The following is a 14,465-nucleotide window of genomic DNA, read 5'->3' on the forward strand; positions in this document are numbered from 1 at the left end:
GCACCATGATCCAATCATAACCAATGAGCTTTGGATCAATGGTGCTTAAAGGATGGAGTGACTTGAGTCCAATGAAATGCAGTGGAATGTGAACACAAACTTGCTTGGAACCAACCAAAGCAAACCATGTAGTAAGGTTTTGGCTAGATCAAAGATCAAGGTGTCAAGCAATAACCAAAGGTCTCAAATCAAGGAGCAATCAACATAAGCAATGCATTCATAACTAAGGTTTTAAACCAAGCCACAAATCTCCTCAAACCATAGGCCCCCAATCAAGGTTTATAAGCCCAATCCATGCACATAAGCCCAGCCACAAGGTCCTTTAAGATCAAGAATTAGGGTTGTAATTCCCGTGATGAGCAGTACCATAATCTTCAAACCAAATCTCTGATTTTATCAACCATGGACCTTGAATCTATGACACTTGTCAGCAAATGTCTATAATGAGTGAATGATGCACATGAATGAAATATGAACGAGTATAGATGGTTTTCAGGTCATATGTTAGATGAAAATAAAAAATGGAAGACAAATTTTGGGGTACGACAGCTGCCCCTATTTAATCTTCTTGGACTTGAATACAAGAATTGCAGAAGCTTTTCAGGTATTCAAGGTAGAAAAGGATTAAACACTAACGTATCTAAAAAATTTCCTGTTGGGGACGAAGGTAATGTGATGAGAATTTTGTGGTTTTCCAAGAAAAGGTTGGGCTTTGGGTTAGTCAACAAAACTGGATTTCTGGCTTTCTAGTTTTCACGGTTTCATGTTATGCTTTATGAATATTTATGCATGAGTGAAACGACGTGATTCATGCATGATAATGATTTATGCAATGGTTAATTCAGATGCTCATATAGAGGGCGGTGGGAATTTTGGGCTAGGATAAGGCCATACAAACATGATTCTCCGACACCTATTTCAAGCTTAAAAGCTGTTGTAACAGATCTGAATTAAATCTGAAACATGGAGAAGGCTTGTACCTGTGTAGCCTGCCTCTGCCCCAATATACTGAAGATTTGCACCAACTACCCCAGTCACAAGTTAGAGTGGTCTCATCATCTGAGTATCTCAAACCGGTTTGCCCTAGCGTCTTGAAACGATATTCCCTATATCACCCATCATGGGCAGGATTGACTTCTCATGCTCTTGGGGTAGCTTGCCCCAATATGAGCCTTGGAGTAACCTTTGCCCTTATCTGGCTGATTCAGAGAGATTTGTGGAATCTCGACGTAGTTGCCCCAGATTGACAAACTCTTGAAGAGATCTGACATATGTGATATCAGGAATTTGTTCAATTTTCCCATTTTATAAACTTCCTTGATGTCAAACGTATGTTCGCGTGTAAAATACTCATTTAGAAAATGATAATTGTAATGTCATGCTCATGCAAGTTTTGAAAACTCAAGTGTGTTCACTAAGATTATGACATATAGTAAACGAATCACTGATTACAATATCATATCAATATCAATACAAATGACAAACAAATCTTTAGGAGTCGGCCTAACATGATCTTACCATAGTACGCTTTCGAAATAAACCCTGCTTCAATTAGGTCTTTTCAGGGTTGTAACGTGGCATAGTTCACATTTTCAAAAAGAAAGGATATAAGGCTCAAGACCTTTTCTAACCCGCCCATTCTCCGTGATGTTCTCCAGTACTACGTTCAGTTAGCTTAAAACAAACATCCATATTTCAGAAAGATTTTGGATATCAGCAATAATGGCTAAAGAACCCATGAGAGTTTGGAGCAATAGTCATTTACCTTCTTCTTTTGTTTGCAGTCACAGAGATTTGCTCTTACTGAGGATTTTGATATTGATCCTCTTGTTCTTTTGTTTTGTGTATTCCCTGATTTTTGCCTGGGCTGATCCTTTGGGTGTGCAGGCCACCGGGAAACCCAAATTTTTGCCTAAGTCAACCTTGTTTTCAAGTCCTTGACTTGGCGGGCTTTTTATTTGCTTTTGATTTTTTTTTTCATTTTATCATCTTTTCTTTTTGAGAAATCCTGCGATACTGCTTTCTCAATTTGTTGCAAGGGTCGTGACTATCTCACTCCTCTTGATGGGTAAGGGATAACCATTTCGAATTTATGATTCCATCCTCTTGAGAGCAATATGATATGATTAATCACTTGATGAGATATTCTCTTTCTGAAATTTGAATGCAAGTTCAAACTAACCAAAGACTACCCTGCCTCTAGTTAAGCATGAGGGTTTCATGTATATAGATAAAGAAACTCTTACTTAAAGGCCCAAAGGGGTTGACTAGGGATTATCTTCCTTATATCTCTGGTGTTTAGGGATTGAATAATGCCTTACATCATCAGCACAATCTTATTCAAAAGCATACAAGCAATGATCTTGCGTATTCTAATTGCATAATTCTCTTTTGATTTTAGTTTGATAGGACGTTTGATACTGATAAGTAAAATATGAGTGAACACGAATGGATTAAAGCAAAGCATGCATGTTTATTTCATTATTATTATCATCTGAAAACCAGACAAGTTTTACAAATGAACAACAATTAACAAACAAGAGAAAATTACAAATGAGACGTGATTGAATCAATATGATATTTCTAGCTTTGATACTCCTCTTAAGAAGCAACTGGATCTGAGCAATCCTCGCCACTCACTGCATTTGCAACTTATCCATAATGGTCTAGCAATGGGTTAGTTATGACATTGGGTCTCACCTTAGAGAATGACAAAACCTTCTGATCAATAAACTCTTGCACTCTAACTTTGAAAACCCAACAATCCTCAATAGAATGCCCCTTGTACCCGGCATGATAAGCACATGAGGCATTAGGATCATGCTTTGAATGATATGGGAATGTAGCAGACGGGATCTCCTTTGGCAAGATTGTCCCTTGCTGGACAAGATATGGCAGTAATGAAGTATATGATACAGGGATCTGGTCATGCTGAGGACGCTTCTTGTCATGACATCTGGTTTGCCTTTGTCCTTGATGATTATGTGGCACAATTTGTTGACTTTTCAGAGCTTGAGCCTGAGGAGGCTGCTGATACTGGGACGTAACACCATGTGGGAATTAGTAGCATGACATAGGCATCAAAGGTACTTGAAACAGAGGATGCATCGGAGGAATAACCATTGGTCGGAACGTTTTGTAATACTATCGCTACCACTGACAAACTCAAAGCATCACAATACAAATGATATTATAAGGCATGTCATCAGTTCCCAAAGGTTTCTAAGGGGGTGAATTCACCTTTTCTACGAGCGGATGGTCGTGCCAGTGAAGTTGGAATATGGAGGTTACCTTCATCTCGATATCACTTATTTTGACATAACTTTTACTACACAATAAACATCTGACACTTATGTTTCATTTGAAGGTTTAAAATTGAAATTGAAGTTGCCCAATTTGGATGTCGCTCTAACTTTGTCTTTTGGGACCGAGAGTGTTCACATCTTTTAGGAGTATCTGCTTCTCAACTCTTTAACATAATGATTGAGGTTATGACCTCAAATTGTTATGCACTTCTTATTATTATGTTCTAATTATTTTTTTGACTATATTGAATTTACTTATATATGTTGGAATTGATGATCCATTTGAATTCCCATTAGCATTGGACTCTTTGTTGGGTCTTAAAATGGCATTTAAAGTTGAATGACAACCACGTTGGAGTAGTTCTTATGTTGTCTCAATCCTTCAAGATGAATCTTTAATCAAGCAACTGGAATGTTCCTATGAGTGTTATAAGGTAGTTATTTACATTTTTTTTAGAGTTATACTATCATCTGGCTAATCAATGTGTTTTCTTCATTTTTTTACAAATAACACAACATCTCAGCCTGCTATGACACCACAAGTATTGTAAGTATTTCTAATAAATATGTGTCTAGTTTTTCATACTTTCAACATTCAACAACTCTACAACAATTTATTACCATGTTATATATTGTCTTTTGTAGATTAAGGAAAGTGATAAGGAGGAAAATGTTGTTGATGATCGGGACGTAGTAACGATATTTTTACAATGTCATCCATTTTCTTACACAATCAGTTACCCAACCTACCTTGCATTTATCTTATTCTATAAAAACCTTCTTTAAGGAATTGGAAATAACATATAAAAACAACCCAGAACCCATGACACCAACCACAAGTGTAAAAAGACCGGCTCATGATGGCTCAACTGGATCAACGACTTTCAAAGACTTGTATGATGGATAACTGTCCTCGATCAAACTTAACAAAGTCATCAAATTATAGAAGAATTATATTTTTTAGAACCATCCTTTCTTCAATTTATTATGTAGTATTTTCGATCTACTTTGACTATATTTTGTACCACTTTTAAATGATCTTGCCGTGCCAACAATCTTTCATTCAACTTAACTATTATGTTCATTATGGTTATGTAATGTATTTTATTTTGACACAACATCCAACTTTTACATTTTTCATTATTTCACTCCTTTTTTGTATGCTACTTTTTATTTTAAACATGTATATGTTTTTCTATAAAACATTTGTACATTCCATTTTCCGTAAACCAATTCAACTATGCCCATGTATAATAATATTAACATTTAGCCCTTTTTTACAAGGTCATGTCAACACCAGGCCCATTTTATGAGGCCCGTTTTGTAACATTAGAATTTCCTTTCCTCTTGTCCTATTGCACTTTCCTTTTATCCTATTTATAACCTTTTATAACAACCCATATCATCACTAGACCACATCAAATAAACATAACGAACAAACCATGAGATTCATTAAGGCTTCTTTGTCCCAATTATTTGGATACATACCATATTGAGTTTCTTTAGTCCCATATCTGATGGTCACTCTATTATGTATGTCGCGGGTTGTGTTCATTGCTTCAGCCCAAAAATAGTAAGGAAGTTTCTTGGCATGTAACATAACTCTGGCTGACTCTTGAGTATATTTTTTCTTTCCACCACCCCATTTTGTTGAGGAGTGGTAGGACCTGAGAATTCATGACCAATACCTTCTGAAGCACGGTACTCAAAGAACTTAGAATTTTCAAACTCTCTCCCATGGTCACTTCTGATTTTCACTATCCCAGACCCTTTTTCTCTTTGAAAAAGTTGGCATAGCTCTTTGAACACCTCGAATGTGTCTGATTTTTCCCTAATGAACTTTACCTAAGTGAAACTTGAGTAGTCATCAACGCAAAAAAACATATTTTTCCCTCATAAACTTTCCACTTGCATAGGTCCCATTGAATTCATATGCAAAATTTCAAGAACCTTTGTGGTGGCAAGATGCTAGATCTTCTTGTGGAGAATCTTGGTCTTCTTGCCTATTTGGCACTCTCCACAAACTTTACCTTCTTCAATCTTGAGTTTAGGCAATCCCTTTACAACTTCTTCAGAAATAATCTTCTTCATGCTTTTGAGATTGAGGTGACCAAGTTTTTTATGTCACAACTTGGTCTCATCAACTTTTATCATCAGACAAATTAATAGATCTTATCTGCTATTGGATATCCGTAAATAACAATTATCCTTAGACCTTGACCCTTTCATAATCACTTCTCGCTCTTCACTCGAGACAACACATTCTGACTTGTTAAAGCTTACGTTAAGACCTTGGTCATAAAGCTGACTTATAACGACCAAGTTGGTAGTCAAGCATTCTAGCAGTAGCACATTCTCAAGGCTTGGAAGACGAAGATACACTAGTTTGCCTATGCCTTTGATTCTACCTTTTACACTATCACTAAAATTAACATAGCCGTTAGAGTAAGACTTTAGATCTTCAAGGTAAAACTTTCCCTTGTCATATGTTTGGAACAACCACTATCAAAGTATCAATCTTCTTTATAAGAAAATCTAAGGGAATCATGAGTTATGAGACTTGAGACTTCTATTTTGGGTTTCCACACCTTTTTTGTTTTAATTGTCTCCTCTTTCCTTTTCAGCCATGGTTGACAATGGGGTTGAGGATAGCCATACAGTTTGTAACAGTTTGGCCTTATGTGCTGATCGGAAAAATAGTAAATGTATTATTTTCTCGATGTGGTAATAATAGGGAAATTTCCCAAATATCGATCTCGAGGACTGCATAGTAATATTAGTTTAAATCGTGATTCAATTAAACAAAAACAAGAGTTTTGGTTTGGAATAAATCCACACTATAATAAAATTAAGCAGAATGTAAAATACAACTTTTATACAAATATGAGAATTATGCCAGGGTACGGTGTGTGATTTTTTCCCTATAATGACCTTGAATTTAGATCTCCTCAACATGTTCATATATTCAATTACCAGATCTTAATGTTGTTTCCTCCTAAAACCTTATAGTGAAACCTTTGGTCATTCATCCTAATATCTAAGTCCTTAGGGAATTATGATGAAACTAAGCTTTTGTTCTAATAAGATATATCCGGTTACTAAAGGGTATCCATAGCCCTAAGTGATATCTACTAAAGTTTAATCGTCCAAAAACCTTAACAATTGCGATCCTGTAAATTGTTAACCGTAGAACAATCCGTATTTGTCCGATAACAAAAGCGTTAGAAACATTGCACAGTTAAATTGAATAACAAAACATAAAATTGAGGGAATTAGGAATTCAAAGTCATTACATGATCAAATCAGGGACACCCCCTAGCATTGGGGGTTTAGCCGCTCATAATATTCAAAGAAAATACAATATTCAAATTAGCCATTACAAGATATGTAGATTTCGTTGATCTTCAATCGTGATCGCTCTTGAAGGATCTCCGTTCTCCGAAACCCTTGACAGTACCAATCTTAATCGTCAAATTCCTTTGTCGTGCAAAAAGTCCCCTCTCTTTTCCCAAAAAAGTCATCTAAATAGTCATTGATCGATTAACAGATGTCGCAAATACCCAAAACGTCATATGCAGTCATAAACTCTAAAAATCAAAGAAAATCAGAAGATGAGGCGTCTAAGCCAACACAGGCTGTGTCAAGTAACACGGTCGACCGTGTTGGCTCACTGTTTCTCTGCTCCAATAATACAAGTTCCAGGCTTGCTGACACGGGTCGTGTCAGTTGACCCGGGCACCCGTGTCAGCCCGCTATTTTTCTTCCCAACTTCTGATTTTATCCTTCTCCTAACACAAGCCATGTCAGGTGACACGGTGTCGCATCCGCGAAAATCAACCGGCGGGCAAAAACAAAACAAACAGAGCCGCCACCGTGCGTTATTTATCCCAAAAGAGGGAAAGGAAACGCTCGAAGTAAACCTAGAAAAGACATGGTCTCGCGACCAAAGAGAGATGGGATCGGGAGTCGGTTACGCAAGGGGAAGGTATTAACACCCCTCACGTCCGTCGTACTCGACGGGATCCACGCTCAAAAAGACAGAAGAAAGGTTGCTAAACACTGCTTAAAAGAATGCACACACACACTGGAATAAGACACAGGTGGAGTAAGAGGGGAAATGGCTCGCTAGGATATCGCATCCTATGCCTACGTATCTCATCTGGAATGAGAATCAGAGCTACCGTAGTTCGGCTCACGCACGCCGAAACAAAACACACGCACAGACGCTAAGACGTCAGAACAAACACACAAATGGAAACAGACTGCCAATGGCTGGTCTTACGTCCGACTCCAAGCAACAAACACAAACGAGGAAACCGAATGCCAATTGCTGGACTTACATCAGACTCCGAACCAACAAACACCCACAGGAAACCAACTGCCAATCGCTGGACTTACGTCAGACTCCGAACCAACAAATACACACAGGAAACCAACTGCCAATCGCTGGACTTATGTCAGACTCCTCACTCACACACAAGAGGTTAACTAAACGCTGAGTCGTCAAAAGCAACAAAGAAGTTGAACAAACAAGCTAACAGGGAGTCTGGTACTCGAGCCTGCTAGTTGTCAAGCAAACACACACAAAAAAGAAAAAGGGTGCCCGGAGAGACCTCGTACGATCTCCTGCCTACGTACCTCATCTGGTATGAGGATCAGGGCAACGTAGTTCCCCTTAACAGGGGAGAAACTTTCTCCTAACCAGAGACTGGGAAATGACAAACTAGAAGGGAGCCTAACTCGAGCCTAATAGTTATCATGCAATCCACAATGGTCCTAGGTTGAGGTTTCTATCTAACTTGCACAGGCAGCAAGCTATCCTAAACAGCACAGGCAAAACAAACATACACACAATTAGCACACACTATATACAAACAAAGTGGGCTCATACAAGGTTAGGCTGTGAAACACAAGCCAACTGGAATCGGGTGTAGTTAGCTCTTAACCCTAACATTGAGAGTTAGGGTGAAGCAGATGAAATGGGAAGTGAGGGTAAGACCTCACAGCTCTTATCCCTGGCCTGGGAGAGCTTCAGACAAAAGAAAGTGGGAGTTCATAAAGTTGGAGCTCTTCTCCACATATGACTGACACAACAAAGATATTGGGTTAATATCCACAATGCATCAACACAAGGTGTGAGCAAAGTGGATGACACACTAAGTAGCAGGAGATGGACTACACATCTCTTTTATCTGCCAATTGCCTTATCAAAGGACTTTTCCTGCTTGGCACAAAAATAAACAAACACAAGCATTGCCTCTTAAGGAGGGCTTCAGACAGGTGTCTGCCCAAGTAACAGGACAGGTCTTCCAGACTACATGAAGTCAGAGAGTTATACCTATGTGGTTAAGAAACCAAGCAAAAGCAAGTTCAAAATGAACTTAAGCAACTTATGTACCTGTGGAAACATCAAACAAATCAGTACAACTATACAGACAAACAGACAATCATGAATATCAAACAGTCAAACCCAATGAGAAAAGGCATAAGCCAACAAGTCAAACTCAAATGAGTTAACAAACCTACAAAACACACAAGGTTAGTAGTCAAAATCAAGCATCAAATGCTTAAGTGAGGTAGCATCATGAACCATATAACCTGGATGTTCAACCTGAAATCAAAGCTCAAAGATGAGACAAACCACTAGGTCAAGGCCTAGGGTCAAAGAGGGAGCAAAAATTCAAAACAGAACATGAAAATTGACATGAACCAACCTCAATCAATTAAGAACACAATCCAAAAGGTCTCATGTCAATATCAATTACCAAATTCATTTCATGAACCAAACATGGCAAGGTATGCACATTGTAACCACATTGTGACAACAGAATGAACAAATGCACATTAAATCAAAAATGATTCAAATAATCTCAAAACAATTCATGAGTAAACAGAACATACAACATGATCATCACACAAAAAATTAGAGCATTTGGACATCATTAGGCATGGTAATCAAATTGAATAAGGCAAGGCAATCAAAACAAGCTCAAATATGACACAAAATGTACACCAACTTAGCACAAGCCTAAAACAGAAATGAAACATGGTAAAAACCTCAAACTAAAGCCAAAACTACCTCTAACATGTCTAGAAAGAGTGTTCAAACTTTCACATCCATAGGATAAAGCACAAGCATTTCACAATCAATTGAAATTCAAGACACTTCAAAAGCTCACACATGGTAGTCCAGGAAGAAAAATCTCAATCAAATCAGAAATCAATCCAAAAATTCCACAAAAAATCATGAGCATTCACAACATTCATATCAAGCACCATACAAAACATCAGGACATTTGGAATTCATTTGGCATGGAAAATTAATCAATCAAGATGAACATCACAAGGTGTGACACACATTGTCACACCTAACTTAAAAATATCATAAATCAAAAATGACACATGATAAAAATGCAAACTCAACACCAAAATGTCCAGCCAAGAGTCTAGTTCCAACATGTGAAATTTCATGAGCATTGGATGAAAATTGGGCATTTCACAAATGAAGAAGAAAGGCAAGGTTAAAACATGATACATGTACAAGAACCCTAGGGCAAAACAAAAATCAGCCATGCACAATTTGCAAAATAATATTCATGAAATTCTAGACACAAAATGTGAAATAATGCAAAAAAACCACACAATTTTTGGATGAATTTTCCATTTGTTATAAATTTTCAAAGGTGAAGAAAAATTTAAAAAAATGAGGAAGAGCAATGTACATGAATACATGTGGAGAAAAATGAAATCAAAGAAGCATTTAACTAAAGTTGCACCGGCCGGATTCGAACTGAGTAGCCTTTTGAAATGGAATCGGCGCGCTTGCATGGGCTTTTCATGCAGCCAATGGGAAGCGAGCCCTAGCGCAACCTAAGGCAACGCTTTTCTGTGGCCAAACAGCATCAAGAAACCGTGGCCAAAAAACCTGGATTTCATCTTCTTCAACAGAACGCACAATGAACAGTAACCTTCAACCACCTCAAGAACATTTCTCCCAGTTTTCAAAATTGGACACATGTACATGAAGATCTTTCATCATAGATCAAGAATCAACTATTAACTAAGCCTAAAACATCATATCCAAAGAGAATCGAACAAATCAAGTTTTGCACATGAAACTTTAAATCACCATAACTTGTTCAATAATGCATGGATTTTAGTGGTTCAAAGCTCAGAATCATCACAACAAAGAGATCTACAACATTCACACAACAATTTCAAGAAATAAGAGAATCGAATTTGTGACCTCTTGATGAGCAGTTTTGAAATTCGTGTGTTTCTGGCCTTGCAATGCTTCAATCTTCCTCTAGCAAGCTTGTACAAGTGTTTGGAAGAGATCTTGAGGTTCAATTGATCACGATTCAACAGAATTTTGATTTCACCATTGATGAACTCAAGCTTTGAATATGCTTCAAACTGCACGAATCCTCTTGGTTCTAGCTTCAATCTTGCTCCATGATGATTCCAGATGATGAATTAGGCAATGAATTATGGTTTGATTTGAAGAAATTTGAAGAAAAAAGTGAGAGAGAATTTTTGAGATTTTGAGATTTCTAGATCTAGAATTGGGAATTGTGATGAATTCTGTTATGATTAAGCTATTTATATGCTATGCTAAACATGCTTAATTAACCTAAACCAAATGCTAATGAAAATGGATTAAGTTTGGAGGTGTTTTGACAAATTTTGGTTTTCACCCTTATGCATGGTGTACATGGATGAACAGTACAAATTTGGACTTAATTTCACTCAAAATGATGTTTTGAAGCCAATGGTGATGGTCCCATGTGCAAATAATTCACCAATTTCAAATTCCAATTTTTCCCTCCAAAAATCAAGTGAATTTTCAAATATTTATGTGAATGTAATGCATGCCATGTAATGCCAAATTTGGAAACTAGAGGTTAAAACAAGAACAATACAAAAAGAGCCACTTGATTTGGAGTTTTGGTGAAGAAGCTATGCTCATTTGAAGTTCCATGTTCACTTGGCCAAGTTTGATCCATATCTCCTTAACCACACATGAGAAATTGATGATCTTGGACTTTTTGGAAATGGGAGAGAAAGATCTACAACTTTCATGTTAAACAAAATTTCATTTGAAGCATTTTTGATGATGTAATCTTGAGTTGAAAACCTTTCCATTTTTGGCAATTTCAAATTACAAGTCACTTTCTATTTTTGGAAAGTTTTGTCCTGACTTTATTTTCTTCAATGTTGATGTTTGAAATGTCAAATGAGACTTGTTTGAACATGAATGAGGTATTTCTAATCACTTCCCACCTTCAAATCCAACAGTTGACTTGACAGTTGACTTTTGCAATTGATAGATGACTTGGCCATGCACAGATGAATTTGAGCCTCAATCTCCTAATGAAATGGCTCCAAAATGAAACCCTAGCTTATACAAGCTCAATAAAACCATATGATGATCTCCATCTCATTAAAGACCTCCTCTCCTTGAAAAACCCTGATTGGCACAATTCAACTGATTAGGGTCGACCAAAGGTCAAAACCCTAATCCCAAAGAATCTGAGCATGAACAATGAGCCTCTTGAGGATGACATAACCATGATGATGGTGATGTACCATTTCAACCAAGATAATGATCAATCTCCTTGAGGAACCAAGAAACCCTTATTGAAGCACAAACCCTCAGATGGCTAGTGATCAACTCAATAAGACCCTCAAGCTTGAATCTTTCAACCTCTTTATCTTCTGAACAAGACTTAGGAGGATGACTTGCTTATTGTTTCCACATGATATGCAAATATGCAATGACTAATGTCCTACAAAATGAGATGCAATATGCTAAGCTAGTCCCAAGAGAGGAGGGAAAATTTTGAGGTGTTACACACGGGTGGCCGTGTCAGGGTCACTGTATCTTCTAAAAACCCTTCTCCACGAGTCCGGAACGCCCGATTTCCTTGGCGAGTCTTTGGGATGTTTTTGCTTGAATCTGAAAACCAATAGAAACTACCAAAAGAAAGCATAAAACGTAATAAACTGACATAAACTAAAAATAATAACAAAACGAGAATGGAATTGTGAACATAAAACTTACTTGACAAAATAATAAAAAGATAAAACACAGTGTTATCGATTTTGCGGATTCATGTCAAATAAGTGTCAGAAAACTAGTAGAGTTGGTGACCGATCACAACCCCAAACTTATCACATTGGTTGTCCTCAAGTAATGCTCGGGACAGCAAGAAGGTCACCCCCAAATTCTGCCAATTCATCTTACCATAATACTGTCGTGATCTTTCGTGACTCCCTTTCCATTTTTCATTCATTGTTTCCTTCTTCCCCGACTTTTGACGTTCCGCCATACTTTCACATCTAAGTACCTCTTCACCTATAGCTTTTCACACTCTCACCAAATCTCTCTGGGTTAAAGTGTTTACACTCAATAGTCCGAGCATGCAAAGTCAACTCATAAGTTTGAATATAATTCTATTTTCATCTCAAATACACACCACACACACTATTCGAGGGATTTTAAGGTTGTAACGAGGATTAGGGACAAGGTGGAAAAAAGAAGAAGGGAAAAACGAGTGGTTTAGGCTCAAAGTTCGTGTTGTGACTCTCATCATTGTGTTTTATTGTCCATATTAAAGAGTTTTGGACACCGTTCTATTAGGATTCTTTAGTTTTTACTCAAGTGTTTGTTTGAGCTTGCTTTTCGTCAAACTAAATCCTCCTCTAGGTAAGTGCTTTATTCTACTTCTCATTTTTTTCTCTTATTTTTTTTCTTGAAGCTTTTCACATTTTTTTTTCTTTTCATATATTTATTTTTCAATTTGCACTTATCTAGTTCTTACCGGTGTCCCACCCTCAAACTTAGAATTTTTCACAGATCAACAATCTACAACACTTATCTGAGCAAGGTAAGGGAGTGTTTGGGCTTACGATTACTTAAGGCGATTCATAACAAACAAAAGGGTTATATGGCTAGAGATGGGTGAACGAAGGGTAATATTGAATGGTTGGCTGGAAAGGCTCGGGGTTAAAAACAAACAAGTGCCTTAGTGTGTATACGTGTGTATTGAAATTCCAACATCTACTTACACAAACTCAGAGTGGCCGAGACATACCTGAAGAACTCTCATGATGATAAGTGTTTGGCTTTTTATGATCCTCACCATGTTTGGAATAACTTACAGGTTCCAACATACCTCTAGTGTGATGTAGCTTCGTCTTCGTCTCGGGTCCAAAGTATTCATCTGTCAGTCCAGTGTCGAAAAGTTGCGTCCGATCATTCACTTCAGCAGTACCAACTTTCGGGGGTTTCCTGGAGAGCAATTATGGTGTGTGTCTTTCATCCACTAGCTATAAGCCTCATCATTCATCCGACACAAATACCATCGATCTGTAACACACGAAATACCAAACACACTAATTAAATTGACAATAAACAGACCAAAAATGAAATAATCAGAAAAATAAAAAAATAATACTGAAAGTAATACCCCCCCCCCCCCCCACATACACACACACACTTGAACCAAACATTGCCCTCAATGTTTAAATCCAAGATAGAGAGGAGACTCACAAAGCCTCGCTGCAGCGGAAGAAATTGCAACATTAACTATTTCATCAGTGTATACATCTCATCCATCACTGTTCCCTGACGAGCTTGCTCCACCCCTTGATGTGCCTACTCCGCTCGGAGGTCACCAATTTCAGTCTGTATCCACGACCATTGGTCTGGGGTCATAGATGATGACCCGACATCTGTATAAATGGTCTCCTCGCATGGAGGGACAAACTGCTCTTGCTCCTGCGTATCCTCCTCATGCTGGTCACCTGCAACAAAAGTCTCAGCATTGTGCTCGTCCATATCATCATGGACGACACTCTCATATAACCAGTTAGTAGTTATGGTAATGCATATCCTCGCAGGGTCAGGAAGTGCCATGATAAACTGGTTAGAACTCATCACATCATAATAATCTGAAATTTGAGAAATCATACCTTGTTGAACTAGAGCATTCATGTACAACTTATTCTTACCTGAAACCGGTGTCTCATTCAGGGCAGCAGGGTCGTATCCAAAATGATGGGCTATCTGTGTGATTATACCCCCAATGCAGATTCCTCCCTGAGCATCTTGACCAACTCTACTGAGGTAGTCAGCTGCAAATGCATCAACACTCA

The sequence above is a fragment of the Lathyrus oleraceus genome, chromosome 5 (assembly GCF_024323335.1).
Source record: "Lathyrus oleraceus cultivar Zhongwan6 chromosome 5, CAAS_Psat_ZW6_1.0, whole genome shotgun sequence".
Lineage (NCBI taxonomy): Eukaryota > Viridiplantae > Streptophyta > Magnoliopsida > Fabales > Fabaceae > Lathyrus > Lathyrus oleraceus.